This window comes from Rhinolophus sinicus, chromosome 18, assembly GCF_057876585.1.
Source record: "Rhinolophus sinicus isolate RSI-liver-muscle chromosome 18, RSI-T2T, whole genome shotgun sequence".
In the NCBI taxonomy this organism is placed as follows: Eukaryota; Metazoa; Chordata; class Mammalia; order Chiroptera; family Rhinolophidae; genus Rhinolophus; species Rhinolophus sinicus.
In genome coordinates, this window is record NC_142518.1 from 93,480,702 (window position 1) to 93,501,950 (window position 21,249).

Consider the following 21,249-nt stretch of genomic DNA (forward strand, 5'->3'; position numbering starts at 1 on the left):
ATTTTAGGAGTTTTTTATGCAGTGCATGTGTTTATAATTGTTACATCTTAATAGATTGAAAACTTTATCAATATAAAATGTCCTTCATTGTCTTTTGAAACAATTTTTGCCTTAAAACATGCTTTGTCCGGCATTATGTCTCTTTTGGTTACTATTTGCATGGAATTTTTTTTTTTATTCTTAACTTATTTGTAAATTGAATCTAAAGTAAGTCTCTTTTAGACAGCATATAGTTGGGTCATATTTTCTTAAATCCCTTCTGTCAATCTCTGCCTTTAAATTGGAGATTTTAATCTATTTACATTTAAAGTAATTACTGGTTAGGAAAGAATTACTACTCCATTTTGCTATTTGTTCTCCATGTCATACATTTTTTTCCCTCAATTCCTCAATTACTACCTTCTTTTGTGATGGACAGATCTTTTCTACTGTACCATTTCTATTCCCTTCTCATTTACTTTTCTGTATATTTAAAATGTTTTCCTTGCTCTTTCCCTACTGTGGCAGAGTAGCACAGAGGTGGCAGATCAGGTACATTCAAGATTCTGCTCAACCTGTTAACCACTGCTATGGCCAAGAAAGGCATTGCTGCTGGAGGTATAAAGGACACTACTAATGCTTTACAAGAGGTTCTGAAGACCACCTTCATCCATGATGGCCTAACATGCAAAATTCCCAAAGCTGCCAAAGCCTTAGACTAGCGCCAAGCTCATCTGTGTGTGCTTGCATCCAACAGTGATGAGCCTATATATGTTAAGTGTTGGTGGAGGACCTTTGTTCTGTACACCAAATCAAACTAATTAAGTTGGATGACAACAATAAACTTAGGGAATGAGTAGGCCTTTGTAAAATTGACAGAGAAGGAAAACCCCATAAAGCGGTTGGCTGCAATTGTGTGGTGGTTAAGGAGTATGGCAAAGAGTCTCAGGCCAGGGATGTCATCAAGGAGTACTTCAAAAACAAGAAATGAACAAACTTGGCTTTTGTTTAAAAAAATAATAAGACAAAATGTTTATTTTAATGGTATCCTTAATCATTAACCTAAGGAATACAATATCTTAACACTATAACAATAATGTTGATTAAAGAAAAAAATAGTTTTTATTATACAAAACCTGCCGCTTTACAGCTCCAACATCATTTATTTTCACAAATTACATCTTCAAACATTGTATGCCCATTAACATAAATTTATAATTATTGTTGTGTGCTTGCTTCTTAAATCATATAGGGAAAAAAGGAGTTACAAAGCAAAAGTACTTCTGGCTTTTATATATATCTATATGTATAGCTGTATCTATCTATCTATCTATCTATCTATCTATCTATCTATCTATCTATCTATCTATCTATCTCTGTGTAGCTACTCTTTTCCTTGTTCTTTATTTCTTCATATGTCTTTTTAAAAAAATTAGTTTCAGGTGTACAAAGCAATGTAATAGTTAGACATTTACATCCCTCACAAAGTGATAACCCCTCCAATCTACTACCCATCTGACATCATATATAGCTATTACGAAACCATTGACTATCTTCCCTATGCTATACTCCACGTCCCATGGAGATATATATGTATATGTAAATATATACACATATATATGTAATTATAGTTGACATTCAATATTATTCTACTTCAGCTTCAGATGTACGAGTATAGCATATTGGTCAGGCATCTACACAGTCTATGAAGTGATCCCCCTAATAAATCTAGTGCCCATCTGGCACCCTACATAATCATCACAACATTATTGATTATATTCCCCATATTGTATTTCACATCCCCGTGACTATATTGTGACTACTAATTTGCACTTTCTAATCCCTTCACCTTCTCCCCCATCCCATCTAGCAGCCATCAGTATGTTCTCTGTATCTCTGAATCTATTTCTGTTTAGTTTGCTCGTTTAATCTGTTCTTTAGATTCCACATATAAGATCATATGTTATTTGTCTTTCTCAATCTGACTTATTTCACTTAGCATAATATTCTCTAGGTCCATCCATGTTGTTGCAAATGGTAAGATTTCATTCTTTTTTATGGCAAAGTAATACTTCATTGTATAATTGTACCATGATTTCTTTATCCAATCGTCTATCAATAGACATTTCAGTTGTTTCCATATGTTGGCTATTGTGAATAGCGCTGCAATAAACATAGGGGTGCATATATTTTTTCAAATTAGTGTTTTGGATTCCTTTGGATAGATACCCAGCAGTAGAATTACTGGGTCATAAGGTAGTTCCATTTTCAATTTTTGAGGTATCTCCATACTGTTTTCCATAGTCGCTGCCCCAATCTGCAATCCCAACAATAAGTGCTAGCGAGGTTGTGGAGAAAAGGGAACCTTCGTATGTCTTTGAATTATTGTCTAGTGTCTTCATTTCACCCTGGGGGACTCCTTTTTGCGTTTTTGTTATGGGAGGTCTTCTAGTAACAATCTCCATTTGTTTTTCTTTTCTAGGAATGTCTTTGTTTCTCTTTTATTTTTGAAAGTTAAACTTACTGGATATGGAATCCTTGACTGATAGGTTTTCTTTTTTCTTTTAGAATTTTAAATATGCTATCCCAGTGATTTTTGACTTCCATGGTTTCTGAAATCAACTGTTAATCTTATTGAGGATACCCTGTATATGATGAGACCCTCTGATTGCTTTCAAGATTCTCACTGCATCTGTGGATTTTGCCAATTTGATTATAATGTGACTCATTGTGGAATACTTGTGTTTACATTAAATAGAGTTTGTTGAGCTTCTTGAATGTTTACATTCATGTCTTTTATCAAATTAGGAGTTTGGGCCATTATTTCTTCAACTATCCTTTCTGTACCTTTATCTGTCTCCTCTTTCTGTAACTCCCATTATGCATAAGATATTACACATTATATTAGATGATGACCCACAGGTCTCTTAGTCTCTCTTAATTTTTCTTTATTGTTTTCTTTCTGCTCTTTAGAATGGATAATTTCAATTAGCCTAGCTTCAAGTTCACTGATTCATTTTCCTGACTATTCAAATCTTTTGGACTATTCTGGGGAATTTTTCATTTCAGCTATTATACTTTTCAGTTCCAAAATCTTTATTTTTTAAATATAATTTTTATCTCTGTATTGATATTCTCTATTTGGTGAGATATTGTTATCCTGGGTTTTTTTCAGCTCTTTGTATTAATTTCCTTTTTCCCTTTGAGCACATTTAAGAGAGTTGATTTAAAGTATTTTTATAGTAAATCCAATACCTAGGCTTCATTCTGCAGCTTCTGTTAATTCCTTTTTATCTTGTGAATAGGTCATATTCTTGTTTCTTTGCATGTCTCATTTTCTTATTGTTGAAAACTGGGCATTTTAAATATTACAGTGTATCAATGCTGGAAGTGAGATTTCTATCCTGCTCTCCCCATAGGTTTAGTTGATGATACTTGTTGTGCGTTGTTGTTTCTTGTTTGTTTTCTTTTTTGCTTATTTAGTGGACATTTTTTAAAATTATTTTTATAAAGTCTATACACTTTGCCATGTATGGCCATTTATGTCTGTGTTTTGTTAGCTTAGTGATCTCTTAGTGTTCTGACCAGACTTTCTGTAAACATCTGGAGCCTAAGAGAAATACTCTCGGTTTTTACAGATTGATTTTGTGTTGGCGAATTTTTTCAATGATTATCCAAGGTGTTCACAACTCTGCCTTACCCTTCACTTCCAGCTTGCAAGGAACCTAAAGACTTGTGAGACATGAGAATTTAGGGTCTCTTCAGGCTTTTTCTAAGCAGCTGTCCAGTCCTGAGTATGTCTGTAGTTTTCTTGTTTCTCCAGTCCATGCAGGAACTTTTTAAATTCCTTATTCCCCCCACATACCTTCTTTCACAATCTCCTCCTATCTATGAATTTTCTATCTGTGTATTGTTTGCCCTGACTGTTGTCCCTTGCCCAAGGCTATTCTGGTGAATACTTGTGCCTTTAAATTCTTTTAGTAAATGCCTTTCTGTAAGATGCCCCAGCCCTAGAAGCACTTCCAAGTAAGTCAAAATAAAGGCAAGCTCGTGTACCTGTTGTTTAGGGAACCTAAGGCAGATTAAAATGAACAACCACAATTCTTTGAGAATAAGGTCCATACTGCTCCCTGAAGCACTAACATTATAAGGCAGTGTGGTGATTCGGGGATGGTTGGTGGGGAATTTAAAATGCCAAGGCCCTTTGTCATTGCAAAGTTGTCACTTCTTTCTTCACTAAGCCCTTGCTTGGTTTTTGTAAGTTTTCAACTAGATCTAAAGTTCTATAAACATGGATTCTAACACTTTTTATCATGTCATTAGTTGCTTTTATGGAGGAATGGGGCACTGGAGTTCTCTACTTCATCATTGTGGGGACAGAGCCCCAGAAAGTAGTTTACAGGCTCTCGGCCTCACGTGGAAGGGTGCTGGCTCGGGTAGTGGATGGCCGTCGGCTGTGGCTGATTGGCCGTTGGCTGTGGCTGGTTAGCCGATTGGCCGCTAGTATAACTGCTGCGGCTACGGAGGAGAGCCGAGGATTGCCGAGTTGCCGAGGAGAGCGGAAGAGAGTAGATGAACAGAGTCGAGGAGAATGGAGGAGAGTCAGTCGGTCGGTTGGCGGAAAGGCGGACGGCAGGTCGCGCGTCCGGTGGGTCCAGCCTCCAGAAACCATAGTGGTATGACTCCCCTACCTATGTCTCCGTGGGTGTTCCTTTTTGGCCTCACCATATCCTGCGTTCTTATGTGGGGAGCGGGACCAGAGACCCCGCAGGCTGCCCCGCACGACAAATGGCGCAGCGAGCAGGGTCTCCCGCATGACAATCATCTTCATTGACTTCACTTTTGCTACCCATTTTTGCATTTCTAGAAATAATCATGAAATCATCTTTACAATGTACCCACTACAACAGCCATGTATGAAGAAATGAAGCAAGGTCATGAGTAATGCTACTTCTGGCAGGGAAAAAATTTTAAATGTGTGTTCATTTTCAAAACTTTTCAGTGTTTTTGTTCCCCATCTGTTTTTTCACATCTGTTCCCTTAGAGATTTTAACACTTCTTGGTTTGGCTGGGTGATTCCACTTCTCTTCAGGCCTTCTGAACAACAAACAATGACCTTTACATATTTGGGTGTACCTGAAAACTCCAGAAAACACACCTGCTCCTGTTGTATGCCACCTGGACTGGACTGTCCTTGGTGTTCTAAAACTGCTGCCAGAAGAGATCCATGCCTCCATAACATGAGGATAGTGCTTGAAAGCGTGCTACCTCTTGCTCAAAGGAGCAGGAACAGTAGACAAATTCACAAAAGAGCCTGCATTTGTCTTTCAGTGGATTTCTCTAATCCTGTCCAGTGGGTGGAAAACTAGGCCTCACCCATGACTTCCTGTGCCAGGACCTCCTGGCAGCTGCTGGCTCAGTTTTAGTCCCTCACTCTTCAAATTGTACACCGAGATCATGCCAATGTTCAAGTTTCTTGTAAGGCCTTAGAGAAGAAAGCCAGGAGGCTCAGCTTGGCTCCAAAACTGTTTTAACTCCCCATAGGCCTGAACTTCCTCAACTTTTGGCCTCACAGGAAGAAAGCTGTAACAACTGAGGGTGTTTTGAAACTATTTCCTCAAGATGGCAGTAGTGCTCCAGATATGCAAACAAATCCAGTCCTTGAGTTCTCAACTCCCGCCCAACCAGTTTAAAAAAAAACAAAAAACAAGCGACAAAGCTACCAGGAAACATGGCTACCTTATACTTTGCCAAGTTTTCAAAAATCTGCTCACACTGTTGTTCTTTTGCTTTTGGTTTCCATCTGAAGTCAAAACTGAGACCTAAATTACCTATCCTCATCAGACATCTTCTTTCTCCTTGACCTAGTTCTGCTCTTCTTTACTCAGCTTTAATCTCATGCATTTTCGCAAATTATCAAGTGGTCTGCTTTTGAGGGCAAATCTCAAGGAGGCAGGCCTAAAAGGAAGAAGAAAATTCTGGAAAATTAAGGGCAAGATTAGGGCATTTCTAGGCAACAACAATTGCTAACAATTATTAAGCACTTACAATATACCAGTGAAATTTCCAAGGATCTTGATAAGGATTTATATTCCCTACTTAATGACCAAATTCATTATTAAAAACACATGATTTCTATATTCTTATAAAGCATTGATGCTGATGTCAAAATTAAAATATGAATATATACGAGGCATAAAAGTATAAAGATACAAAAAGTCATTTGATAAAGTTGAGTTTTAACATATAAGTTCAAAATCTATGTAGAGCCTGACTCTAATATCCTTAAATGAAAATAACTAAATATGAATATTTATTTTGAGCATCAAGTTTAAGCCACTGAAATATTTACTAGTGAGCTCTCCAACTGGAAAGCCATTTAAAAAGAAAGATGCCATTTTGTTTACATTCTAAAATACAGTAGTCCCCCCTTATCCATGGGGTGGGGAGGATATGGTCTAATACTCCAAGTTGATGTCTAAAACTGAGGATAGTACCGAATCTTATTACATACTATGTTTTTTCTATATGTCTGTACCTACGATAAAGTTTAATTGATAAATTAGGCACAGTAAAAGATAACAACAACAAATAATAAAATAGAATAATTGTAACAATATACTGTAGTAATAGTTTATGTGAATGTACTCTCTCTCTCAAAATATCTTATTATACTATATTCACCTTTTCACTTAAAGGAAGCCCTTTATGGCTTCTCTTTGGCATACCCGAATTGTCAGCATCACTACTCTTGTGCTTTGGGCCCATTAAGTAAAATAAGTATTATGTGAACACAAGCACTGCAATATCCTGACAGTCAATCTAATACCAGAGAGGGCTATTAAGTGACTAATGGGTGGGTAACATATGCAGCATAAATACACTGGACAAAGGGATGATTCACACCTCAGGCAGGGCAGAATGAGATTTCATCACACTACTCAGATGACATGCAATTTAAAATATGCTGTTTATTTCTGGAATTTTCCATTTAATATCTTCAGACCACAGTTGACCAAGGGTAACCGAAACCCTGGAAAATGAAACCAAGGATAAGGGCGGCAGACTACTGTGTGTGGAAATGGAGGATTCTACAGGAGCCTGAGAAATGAGCCAGGTCAAGGACCACTAGGTCTAATGGCTACAAATCACCTCCTGCAAGCTTTGAGATTCCAGCAATTACTTTTCCTCACACACGGATTCCTGAAACTTGAGACCTGCATCAGAAAACCAGAAAATGCACAAAATTGTATAGACAGAATGTTAACTGAAGAAGAGATCTTGGTCTAGTGGAAACAGAATTCTTAAAAAGAAAAGATGTCTGATGAGGGTGGGTGGTTTTAGGGTGCATTTCTATTTCTAATGGAACCCAAAAGCAAAAGTGCACACTGTGAGGTTTCCCCAAATTGGGTTTGATGCAAGGCAGCCAGGTTTCCTGGCGCCTTCATCTCTAGGTTGTGTTTTTTTCAGACTGGCTGGGCGGGAGAAGAGGACCTGGTAATAGGGCTGGTTGGCTTTTCTGGAGCTATACTGCCATCATGAGGAAGTAGTTTTACAAAAGCCAAAGCTGTTAAGCATGAATTCCCATGAGGTCTAGCAGTTAAGAAAGGTCTGGCTAATTCAAAGGCTGAATGGGACTTGACCAAGTTGGACCTCCTTTACTTGAATTTGAAGGTATTCCAGGAGCTCTGGGCAAATGAAGAATGCTGGTGGAGAAGCTGCTGAATGAATGGCAGGGCGTTTCCTCTCACTGTGGGCAGGTCTAGAGGAAACCACTCAGAGCCCATGCAGAGCTTCTGGGTATTTGTCTCCTGTCCGTGCCTCTTAGTGAATGAGTTAGTTGGGCTGACACAAGATGTCCCTGTACTCTGAAGCCTGAGCCCCCTTGTCAACAAGGTGAGAGTTAGAGTCAGGGATGGGAATCTCATTCCACGTGACATCTCACAGCAGCCAGTCTGCAATCTGGAATTCTCAGGGACACCCAAAAGTCTGGTGTCCACATTGAATGGACCAAGTATGGCCTGAGGAAAAGGAGTACATGCCACTGCCAAACCAAGCCAACATACTTCAGAACATCAGGAGTGCCAATGTACACAAAGATGGGAACCAAGAAGGTACAAGAAGGCCTGGAGGTATTTTCTGAGCCAAGCAGGTAGTGGCTTTGCAGATTTCCTCCAGAGTTCAGTGTAAAGGCCTACCCACTTAGAGACACCTGCTCTCAATTTCAGCTCTCATAGGGGACAAAAATGGATTCTTTAGTGGTGGGTTTCCCTCTAAGAAAGATGAGACCCTTGAGGATTGGGACCTAATCATTCATTTATATCAGCAATTATTATTCTCTGGGCCTGCTTCTGATGCCTGCTTCTGTTCCTTATACTGAAGAAGATTCCTTGTAGCTTGACAAGTTACCCACTTTCTTTAGGGGAGCTGAGCACATCAAGACCACTGAACACTTGCCTCTTTTAGTGAAACTCACTCTGCTATACCCAAGATGATCTCAGTATATAATCCCTTATAGAAAGGTCGAGCAATCCATAGAAGCAAGCAGTGGTATTTTAATCTTTCTTCTGCTTTCTTTTCTAAATCTACTTTGAGTGTTTGTAAGAGTATGTGCATGTGTAGCTCTCGTAGGGTTGTTGGTATAACTTTAATATGAAAATGTCCTTAGGTTTTGAGGTTTTTCCTTTTGTCACACATTTCCCAGTCTTTATATCACAAGACCACCTCACATGTCATTAAATATCTTTCAGAAGATTGGATTTTGTGTTACTTAGAAATTTGCCCAAAGATTTTTGTTTTCTTTGTTATAAAAAGTGAATTTTTTCATTTCCATATATAAACAGAATTATGAGGTCTGTTTTTTAAAGAAACAGAATCTCACACTGGAAGCTTTTTTAAAACCTGAGGGCTATACCTTTTGACTTTATGATCTTTCACTTAGTATAATGTAATTGCTGCATGTGTTAATTACTTCTTTTTATTGTTAAGTGGTATTTAATTATATGGCTATACCACCATTGGTATAATGGATTCTTCCCAGTTTGTGTCAATTATGAAAACAGTTGCTATAAACATCCAAATGTAGGTTTTGTGTGGAACTGTTTTTATTTCTCTTGGATAAATACCTAGTAGTGGGACTGCTGTGTTACATGGTAAATATATATTTAACTTTATACGAAACTGCTAATTTTTTGTTTCCTAAACAGGCTGTTTTTTAATGCCCAGTACTAATATATGAGAATTCAATTCAGTATTTCACTATTAAGTACGATGTTAGCTGTAGGTTTTTCTACAGATATTCTATTCTATTACTATTTTGCTGAATTTGTATTATGCTTTTTCTGCATCCATCGAGGTGATCATACTTTTTCACTCTTAGTCTGTTAATATAGTGAATTATATTGATTGATTTGTGAATTTTAAACCAACCTCAAATATATGGGATGAACTCCTCTTGGTCATGATGTGTTATACTTTGATATAGTGTTGAATTCAATTTGCTAGTATTTATGTTGAGAATTTCTGTGTCTAAGTTCTTGAGAGATATTGGCTTGTATTTTTGTATCCTTGTAATAGCTTTGCTAGATTTTTTTAATCAGGGTAAATTTATCGTCATAAAATGAGTTGTGAAAAGTTTTCACTTCTATATTCTAGAAGTTTGTATAGAATCAGTGTAATTTTTTTCTTTAAAAGTTTGGTAAAATTCACCAGTGAAACCCTCTTGGCTGAAAATTTCTTTGTTGAAAGACTTTTAACTACAAATCCAATTTCAGTAACACACTTGAGTTATCTTTTTCCTTGAGTGACCTTAGATAGTTTGTCTTTCAAGGAATTATCCATTTCAACTAAATTGTCAAATATGAAATGTAGGAGCCTGACTCAGAGAAACTATGCTATCCGGCAGCACATGACCTAATTCCTGGAACAGTCAGTTTGCCCTTAAAAGGTCACGTCTCTGATAAGTAAAGCCCCTTCCTCATTCCGCTCTCTCCTTCCTCATTCACTCCCCGCCCAGTTTACCCTAACCCATATAATCTTGTAGCTGCAATAAAAAATTTGAGGCTTGATCAGAACTTTGTCTTGCCTCCATTTCTTCGCGCCTCCTATTTTCTCTTTTCACGGTGTCTCCCTTCGGTCCCTGTTGAATGCCCCGCTGGTCGGGGCAATGAAAGTCTTAAGTTATTCAAAATATTACTTCATTAACCTGTTAATATCTGTAAGCTTTGTAGTGAATAGCACCTCTTGCATTCTTGATATTGTAATTTGTACCTGCCTAGATGTTTAATATTATTGATTTTTTTGAAGAGCTACATTTTTGTTTAATCAATTTTCCCCTACTTATTTTCTGATTTCAATTTAAGCAATCTCTTATCATTATTATGTCCTTCCTTCTAATTACTTGGGTTTAATTTGTTAATCTTCTTCTATATTCTTAAGATAGAAGCTTAGATCATTGGTTTAACCCTTTTCGTATTTTCATTATGAATATTAAATGATATAAATTTTACTCTAAGAACTGCTTAACTACATCTCACTAATCCTGCTATTTTATTTTAATTTTCCTTCAATTTGAAATATTTTCTCATTTTCCTGTGACTTAGTTTGTCCCAAGTCTTATTTTAAAGTCTGTTATTAAATATCTAATTATTTGAAGATTTTCCAAATATCTTTTTCTTATTGATTTCTAGTTTAATTCTGATATTATCAGAAGATAAAAGTTACACATATTTCAATTGTTTTAAATGTGTTGTTTTGTTTCATGGCCTAAAATATGGTCTTCATTCAATGTGTATATTCGGTGTTATTACAGGGAGTATTATATAAATATCAATTAGGTCAAGTTAGTCAATAGTGTTGCTCAGGTCTTTTATATCTATACTGATTTCCTGTGTATTTGCTGTTCGTTGTATTACTAAATGAGGGGCACTCATTTGTGAATTAGCATGCTTGTGAATTAGCATACTTGTTTTCAGCTCTATCAGTTTTTGCTTCATACATTTTGAAGGTTTCTTTTTAAGTGCATAAATACGTAGGATTAGTATGTTTTCTTGGTGAATTGGTCCCTTCATCTTTCTGAGATTTTAACTCTTTATTCCTGGTAATTATCTTTGTTCTGAAGTCTGTATTATCTGATGACACTAAGGCTTTCTTTTGATTAGTGTTCTCTTGGTATGCATTTTTCCCATCATTTTTTTAACGTATCAATATCTTTATATTTAAGATGGATTTCTTGTCGCCAGAATACAGCAGGTTCTTACTTTTTAAAATCCAATCTGAAAATCTGTCTTTTAAATAGAGTGTTTAGATCATTTACATTCAATGTAATTACTGATATAGTAGCATTTAAATCTATCATTTTGCTGGTTGTTTCCTACTTGATCCTTTTTAATTTTTTTCTGAAATTCTACTGGATCAAATGAGTATTTTTTTATGATCCCAGTTTTATTGCTATTAGTTCATTAGTTATATATCTTTTTACATTTGTATGTGTTTGACCCAGGGTTGAAAAATGTATGCATGTAATTAATCCCAGTCTGATTTCAAATAATATACTGCTTCTCATGTAGTGTAAGAACTTCATGACAATATGCTCTTGCTTCCCATCTTTTGCACTGTCATCATACTTCTTATGTATACTACTATTTAATAGACAGTCAAATATATATTTAAAACAATTAGAAATAAGAAAAAAAATGTCTTTTGTATTTACTTTGTTTTCAACAATTTTTATAGATCTCCAATTCTTTGTGTCAATCCCAGGTGACTATCTGATTATCACATTCTTACTGCCTAAAGAGTTTTCTTTAATATCTATTGTAGTGAAAGTGTGTTGATAATTAATTCTCTTAGTTTTTGTTTGTCTGAAAAAGCATTTTTCCTTATTTTAAAAGGTATCTTTTATGGCATAAAATTCTGGCTTAATCATTTTGTTTTTGTTTTGTTGTTTTGATTACTGTTAATATGCCACTCCATTTCTTTATACTGTGAATAATGTCTTACAAGTCTGCTATACATTTTTTTTTTTATTATTAATTAGTTTCAGGTGCACAAGACAAAGCAAAACTTAGACATTTATCATTTATATCCCTCACACTGTGTGAACCCCCCTCCCCCCATCCACTATCCCTCTGTACGTTCCCAAAACCTCTCACCTTCCCCTTATCCCCACCCCCCTGCCCATCTAGCAACCCTCAGTTTTTCCTCCATTTTTCCAAAACTGTTTCTGATTAGTTCATTCACTTATTCTTTTCTTTAGATTCCACATATAAGTGAGATCATATGGTATTTGTCTTTCTCTTTCTGACTTATTTCACTTAACATAATGTTCTCTAGGTCCATCCATGTTGTTGCAAATGGTAAGATTTCTTTCTTCTTTATGGCTGCGTAATACTCCATTGTATAAATGTACCACAGTTTCTTAATCCAGTCATCTACTGATGGGCATTTCGGTTGTTTCCAGGTCTTGGCTATTGTGCTATACATTTTATATTTGTTCCTTTCCAGGGAATATCTTGTCTTTTGTGGCCAGCTGTCCTCTAGATTTTCTCTTTATCTTTAGTTTTCAGGACTTTGACTATCGATGTGTCTTCATATGTGTGTGAGTGTGTGTTTAACTACTTGAGATTTTCTAAGCTTATTAGATTTGTGGTTTGAGGTCTCTTATTTTTTAAAATTTTTGATCATTATTAAAAAAAAATCTTTCTTCCTTTTTCCTTTGGTGATTCCAATTAAATACATGTTAGACCATTTGCTATTGTTTTATAGTTTTTGGTATTCTGTATCTTCCCCCTCTCCCCACCCGCCCTCCCCACAACCCCCACTCTTTTTTCCCTCTTTCTGCTTGAGTTTGGGAAATTGCTATTGACCTTTCTTAACTGAGATCCTAGAGGCTTCCTCTCATCAGCCCGCTGGGAGGACTCGGAAACTCCACACCACATCTTCCTGTGCCAGGACTTCCGGGCAGCTAATGGCTCAATCCTGCCTCCTCACTGGCCAGCTCCTACACCTGGACCTCACCTTTGTAATGCCAGCATCAAGTCTTTGGCCAGGGCTCTTGGAATAACAGAAAATCCAGGACGGCCCAATCTGGGGCCAGGGCCTGCTCCACATCTCCATCGAATGGACCTTTCTTAACAGAAAGTCTTCACAGGGGAAAAAGAATGATAATGGTGTAGATCGTTTTAAAACTATTTCCTCAAGATGGCAGTAGTGCACCAGCAATGCCAACAAGTACTTTCTCCCCGCCCCCACAGGCCTTCTTCACCCACCCATCCTGTCTGAAAAAAATGCTACCAAGAGGCAAAGGCACCAGGAAATATGGCTGCCTTGCATCTTGCCCAGTTTGAGAAAACCTGCTCACACTGCTGCACTTTTGCTTTGGTTTTCATCTGAAATCACAGTGAGGCCTAAAACTACCCACTTTTATCAGGCATCTTATCTTTGTAAGAATTCAGTTTCCACTAAGCCTAGACTTCACAGTTTTTTCCTGTTCACTCAGCATTATATCTTCAGCATTTTCACAAATTACTTAGTTGTCTACTTCTGGAGGCAAGTCTCAAGGATCAAGACCTAATAGAAAAAGAAAATGTTGGGAGTTCAACCAGGAGGGACTCTCTAGGTACCAATCCATATGCCCTTGCTTGGCTCATCTCTACCATTCTCAAGGATTCTCCCACCTTTTTCTGAGTTAAAAGCTAGACCTTTGTTTGAATTGTTGGCAGCTATTTGACTAGGGCCCTAAGCAGAAGGCCCACACAGCTCTCATCACTATACAATGCAGCACATGGCAGGATATACAAATTCCAATTAGAGGTAACTCAGAGCTTTGCCTCATGCTTTCATTTATTATTTGGAACACAGGCACGTTCCCATGTCATTAAATGGCCTTCAATTCCTTTCCTATGAGTTTACTGAGAGAGTAGGTGTGTGTGTGTTACCATTTATCCCTTAAATATCAGTCTTAAAACCATTTTCCCATTAGTAACTAAGATGTGCTTGCCAAAGATTCAACAATAATCATGTGCTGATCAAGAGTAAAAGTGCTGTCATAAAATATTGTATTAAGTACTGATAACCTTTTGCATATTTACTGTCATTTTCAACACACACGTGTAGTTCTATATTTGTGGTAATGAAGTACAATAAATTTACAATTAAATTGGATGTATACATGCATCATATTTTAGATCCAAAATTTTCACTTCTGATTCCTGGCTAGTTTGAAATTATTATAAAACATTTGCAAGACCTGGATTTTGGACAATAAAACATTTGCAAAGAACTATTTGATTGCCCCATTAATTAAAGAATATTAATTAGGTTCCCAATCTTTTTTTATTCACACACAGGAGATAAAATACCTACAATGCCTATTCTAACTCAAGAATCTTGATTTTGAGACTTGCCTTACCTAATTATTGATATGATGATGTATACTTTACAACTAATATTGGAACAGATACTAAATATTCATGCCCCAGAACATTAGGCCTTCTTTTTTTATATTTCTCAACACTTACACCATTTTTTAATCGTAAAATTTTCTTTAAAAATTGTAAAGAAAGAAAACAGCATTCAATATATGAAGGTTGAAATTGGTATCTCTCAAATTCAGTCACCCAGATGTGTATCCTAAGAAAACTTTAAGATGGATGCACTCACACCCTTTACATGCAGCTATACTCTTTCATTAATGTCTCCTTTTATATAAATATAAATATAAAAATAAATATAAATATGGATATAAAAGTCAACTGAGAATTTCAAGTTGAAAAGCATACTCTCTATAACACTAACCATGATTGTAAATACATAGATTTTTAAAATGTTTATATATATCTACATATATTATATATGTAAATAAATGTACACACACACACACACACACACACACACACACACACACACACACACAGGTTTGCTTCTCTTTAGGCCTAACTGGATGCATACTAGGCGTAGTTTTGCACAAAATCTTCAGCAGTACATTATAATATTTGCATACTTGCATATCAATATGCTTTTGAGTGCTTACAAATGTTTTTATATTTTACTCTAAAACACCTTTCTTTTTTTTTAATTAAATTTATTGGGGTGACAATTGTTAGTAAAATTACATAGATTTCAGGTGTACAATTCTGTATTACATCATCTATAAATCCCATTGTATGTTCATCACCCAGAGTCAGTTCTTCCATCACCATATATTCGATCCCCCTTACCCTCACCTCCCCCCCACACCCCTTACCCTCTGGCAACCACTAAACTATTGTCCGTGTCTATGAGTTTCTGTTTCTCATTTGTTTGTCTTGTTCTTTTGTTGTTTTTGGTTTATATACCACATATCAGTGAAATCACATGGTTCTCTGCTTTTTCTGTCTGACTTGTTTCGCTCAGCATTACTCTCTCAAGATCCATCCATGTTGTCACAAATGTTCCTATATCATCTTTTCTCACTGCCGAATAGTATTCCATTGTGTATATGTACCACAACTTCTTTATCCATTCATCCATCGAAGGACATTTTGGTTGTTTCCATGTCTTGGCCACCGTAAACAAAGCTGCAATGAACATTGGAGCACACGTGTCTTTATCTCTAAATGTTTTCAGATTTTTTGGGTAGATACCCAGGAGAGGGATTGCTGGGTCATACAGCAATTCTATTCGTAATTCTTTGAGGAACCTCCACACTGCCTTCCATAACGGCTGCACCAGTCTGCATTCCCACCAACAGTGTATGAGGGTTCCTTTTTCTCCACAACCTCTCCAACATTTGTTACTATTTGTCTTGTTGATGATAGCCATTCTGACTGGGGTGAGGTGATATCTCATTGTGGTTTTGATTTGCATTTCTCTGATGATTAGTGATGTTGAGCATTTTTTCATATGTCTATTTGCCATTTGTATGTCCTCTTTGGAGAAATGTCTCTTCAAGTCCTCTGCCCATTTTTCAATTGGGTTGTTTGTTTTTTTGTTGCTGAGTTGCATGAGTTCCTTGTATATTCTGGATACTAGCCCCTTATCGGAGGCACTGTTAGCAAAAATCTTCTCCCATTCAGTTGGTGGCCTCTTTATTTTGTCAATGGTTTCTTTTGCTGTGCAGAAGCTTTTAAGTTTCATATAGTCCCATTCGTTTATTTTAGCTTTTACTTCCATTGCCTTTGGAGTCAAGTTCATAAAATGCTCTTTGAACCCAAGGTTTAGTACCTATGTTTTCTTCTATGCAGTTTATTGTGTCAGGTCTTATGCTTAAGTCTTTGATCCATTTTGAATTAACTTTGGTACATGGTGACAAATAGCAGTCCAGTTTCATTCTTTTGCACGTGGCTATCCAATTCTCCCAGCACCATTTATTGAAGAGGCTGTCTTTGCTCCATTGTATGTTTTTAGCTTCTTTGTCAAAAATGATCTGTCCATATTTATGTGGTTTTATTTCTGGGTTCTCAATTCTATTCCATTGGTCTATGTGTCTGTTTTTCTGCCAATACCATGCTGTTTTGATTATTGTGGCCCTGTAGTACAAGCCAAAGTCAGGAAGTGTGATACCTCCATTATAGTTCTTTTTTCTTAAGATTGCTTTGGCTATTCGGGGTCTTTTGTGGTTCCAAACAAATCTGATGATTTTTTGTTCTATTTCTTTAAAATATGCCATTGGGATTTTGATGGGGATTGCATTGAATCTGTATATTGCTTTGGGTAATATGGCCATTTTAACTATGTTGATTCTTCCAATCCATGAGCACGGAATGTCTTTCCATTTCTTTGTGTCTTCTTCAATTTCTTTCAAAAATGTCTTATAGTTTTCAGCATATAGGTCTTTCACATCCTTGGTTAAGTTTATTCCTAGGTATTTTATTCTTTTTGCTGCAATTGCAAAAGGAATTGTTTTTTGTATTTCTTTTTCTGAGATTTCATTGTTAGTATATAGGAAGGCAATGGACTTTTGTGCGTTGATTTTGTAGCCGGCAACTTTACTGTATTCGTTGATTGTTTCTAATAGCTTTTTGGTGGAGTCTTTAGGGTTTTCTATATATAGCATCATGTCATCTGCAAAGAGTGATAATTTAACTTCTTCATTCCCAATTTGGATGCCTTTTATTTCTTTCTCTTGCCTGATTGCTCTGGCAAGGACTTCCAACACTATGTTGAAAAGCAGAGGTGATAGGGGACATCCCTGTCGTGTTCCTGAACGTAGAGCAAAGGGCTTCAGTTTTTCTCCATTAATTATGAGATTAGCAGAGGGCTTGTCATATATGGCCTTTATTATGTTAAGGTATTTTCCTTCTATACCCATTTTATTAAGTGTTTTAATCATAAATGGATGTTGTATCTTGTCAAATGCTTTTTCTGCATCAATTGATATAATCATATGATTTTTGTCCTTTATTTTGTTTATGTGATGTATCACATTGATGGATTTGCGGATGTTGAACCATCCTTGTGCCCTGGGGATGAACCCCACTTGGTCGTGATGAATAATCTTTTTAATGCATTGTTGTATTCGATTTGCTAGAATTTTATTTAGGATTTTTGCATCGGTATTCATTAGAGATATTGGTCTGTAGTTTTCTTTTTGTGTGCTGTCCTTACCAGGTTTTGGTATCAGGGTAATGTTGGCCTCATAAAATGAGTTAGGGAGTACTGTCTCTTCTTCAATTTTTTGGAAGAGTTTGTGCAGAATTGGTATTAGATCCTCTTTGAAGGTTTGGTAGAATTCACTAGTGAAGCCATCTGGTCCCGGACTTTTGCTTTTGGGAAGGTTTTGAATGACTGATTCAATTTCGTTACTGGTGATCGGTCTGTTTAGATTTTCCAGTTCTTCATGGTTCAGCCTTGGAAGGCTATATGTTTCTAAGAACTTGTCCATTTCTTTTAGGTTGTTGAATTTGGTGGCATATAGTCCTTCATAGTATTCTTGGATGATCCTTTGTATTTCTGTGGTGTCCGTGATAACTTCCCCTTTTACGTTTCTGATTTTGTTAATCAGTGTCTTCTCTCTTTTTATCTTAGTAAGTCTAGCCAAGGGTTTGTCAATTTTGTTAATCTTTTCAAAGAACCAGCTCTTTGTCACATTAATTTTTTCTATTGTCTTTTTGTTCTCTATTTCATTTATTTCTGCTTTAATTTTTATTATTTCCTTTCTTCTGCTGACCTTGGGTTTTACTTGTTCTTCTTTTTCTAGTTCTTTTAGGTGTAACATGAGGTTATTTATTTGGGAGTTTTCTTGTTTCTTGAGATAGGCCTGTAATGAGATAAATTTCCCTCTTAAAACTGCTTTCGCTGCATCCCAGAAATATTGGTAGGATGTATTTTCATTGTCATTTGTTTCTATGTATCTTTTGATCTCTCCTCTAATTTCTTCTTTGACCCAGTCCTTCTTTAAAAGTATGTTGTTTAATCTCCATGTATTTGTGTTTTTCCCCACTTTCTTTTTACAGTTGATATCCAATTTCAAAGCCTTGTGATCAGAGAATATGCATGGTATGATTTCAATCTTCTTAAATTTGTTGAGACTGATTTTATGTCCCAATATATGGTCTATCCTTGAGAATGTTCCGTGTACACCAGAAAAGAATGTATAGTCTGATGTTTTAGGATGAAGTGCTCTATAAATGTCAATTATGTCCATTTCATCTAATGTGTCATTTAGGGCTACTATTTCGTTATTTATTTTCTGTTTGGATGATCTATCCATAGCTGTCAATGATGTATTTAAGTCCCCTAGTATAATTGTGTTTTGGTCAATTTCTCCCTTTAGTTCTGTTAGTAGTTGCTTGGTGTATTTCGGTGCTCCCTGATTGGGGGCATAAATATTGATGATTGTTATGTCTTCTTGTTGTACAGTCCCCTTCACCATTATGAAATGTCCATTTTTATCTCTTGTTATCTTTTTCACCTTGAAGTCTGTTTCATCTGATATCATTATGGCTACACCTGATTTTCTCTGGGTACCATTTGCTTGGAGTGTCAATTTCCACCCTTTCACTTTGAGTCTATGCTTGTCCTTGTAGCTGAGATGTGTCTCTTGGAGACAGCATATGGTTGGGTTTAGTTTTTTGATCCAATCTGCTACTTTGTGCCTTTTTATTGGTGAGTTCAGTCCATTTACATTTAGGGAGATTATTGATATGTGAGGATTTCCTGTCATTCTATCTTTAGTTTTCTGGTAAGGCTGTGTCTCCATTGTTTCTTTGCCTTTTTGTTGTTGTCTATTATTTCTGTGTGGTGGTATTCTATGATGTTTCCCTCTGTTTCTTCTTTTATTTCAGTATATATTTCAATTCTGGATTTATTTTGAGTGGTTACCCTTAAGTTTATGTAAAAGAAAGTTTGATATTTAGAGTATTCCATTATCTTCAGCACGCTTACTTTCTCCATTCCCATATTCCGGTTCAGGCCTTTACTCTCCCCCTTTTTGAGTTTTGGTTGCCACAAATTGTCCCTGTTGATGGTGGTCGAATAGCCTCCTTTAGTATTTCTTGTAGTGCAGGTCGTGTATTAGAAAATTCCCTCAGCTTCTGTATGTCTGGAAATGTCTTTATTCCTCCTTCATATCTAAAGGATATCTTTGCTGGATATATTATTCTTGGCTCATGATTTCTCTCTTTTAATAGTTTGAATATTTGGTTCCACTCCCTCCTGGCTTGTAGAGTTTCTGCTGAAAAATCTGATGATAATCTAATGGGCTTTCCTTTGTATGTTGTCGTCTTCTTTTCCCTGGCTGCCTTGAGGATTCTTTCTTTGTCGTTGATTTTAGACAGCTTCAATACAATGTGCCTTGGAGAAGGCCTGTTGGGATTGAGGTAACTAGGTGTTCTATTTGCTTCTTGGATTCGAGGGTCCAGTTCTGTCCACAAATTTCGGAAGTTCTCATCGACAATTTGTTTGAATATATTCTCTGTTCCCTTCTCTCCTTCTTCTCCTTCTGGTATGCCCATTATTCTTATATTGCTCTTTCTGATGGAGTCAGAAAGTTCTTGTAGAGTTCTTTCATTTCTTTTAAGTCTCAAGTCTCTTTCTTCTTCTCTCTGTGTCATTTCCAGGTTTCTATCTTCGATGTCACTGACTCTTTCCTCCATCTGGTCAACTCTACTACCTAAGCTGGTTATTTCATTCTTAATTTCTTCTATTGAGTTCTTAATCTCCAGAAATTCTATTTGGTTCTTTTTTAAGATTTCAATATCTTTCGTAAAATGCTCATGCTGTTCTTTGATTGAGTTTCTGAGTTCCTTTAACTGCCTATCTGTGTTTTCTTGTATCTCGTTGAGTTTTTTCAGAACTGCAATCTTGAATTCTCTGTCATTTAAGTCACATATTTCTGTATCTTTAAGTGCCTTCTCTGGAGATTTTTCACTTTCTTTCTGAGTTATCTTGTTGCCTTGGTTATTCATGGCGATTACTGGTTTACTATTTCTCTTCCTAGACATCTACAGGAGTGGCTTCTGCAACAGGCTGATAGAAAGCGGTCTTTCTTTTGTTTGCCAGTACTTGTTGGTAGAATGTTTTATTATTTCTCCAGCTGCAACTTATTTTTCTTCTCCCACACAGTAGTGCTATGTTTTCTCTGCACTATTCCAACTTCTCACACAATGGGGGGATTCCCTGGGAGACGGGCTTCTCCTCTGTTAATAGTTCGTCTAGGTCACAGGGCGCAGTGTCCCGGTGGGTATGCGGAGAGCTTTTGATGTTCCAAAGCTCTTCCAGCTCCTGATTCAGAGCCCGTAGGTTTCAGCAGTTCTGTTTACTCCTGCAGGGATCCGCCCAGATATGTGGGGTCAGGGGCGGGGTGAGTTGTGAGAGGTGGCCCAGAGCAATGGCGGCGACCACCACCACAGCCGGTCCTGCTTCCACAGCTCTCTCCCCTTTGCTGGAACTAGTTGGGCTGTGAAATTGTGTTTGCAGTCCACAGTTCTCAAAACAGCAAATTTTCTGTTGTTTTGATCTGACACTGCTACTGTTTCGCTTTTAGCCCCGGGCAGGTGGTGGCGGGGCGAGCTCTGGGAGGGGAGGGAGGGGGCGGCTAGTCTCAGTGCCTAAGGCTCCATTCTCTGCTCGGCAGTGCGGGCTTAAACCACCGTTTTCAGCCTTTTTCCCTCAGTCTTTTCTCCGAGGTCTCTGCCGTGAGCGTTGGGTTCAGCCGTGTTATATGCTGTCCCCTCAGCCCTGTGGAGCCCTGGCGGAGCCCTAGCAGTCTGAGTTCTTCCCTCTCCCGCAGCTGCGGTAGTTCCGGGAAGCAGCGAGCTCGGAGCACTGAGCGAGGTCTGCGTCCTCCGC

At 37.1% G+C, this 21,249-nt stretch overlaps 1 pseudogene; it reads left to right on the forward strand.

Annotated features, from left to right (window-relative positions):
• Positions 1 to 569: 569 nt before the first annotated feature.
• Positions 570 to 970, forward strand: LOC109439246 (small ribosomal subunit protein eS12 pseudogene; annotated as a pseudogene).
• The last annotated feature ends 20,279 nt before the right edge of the window (positions 971 to 21,249 follow it).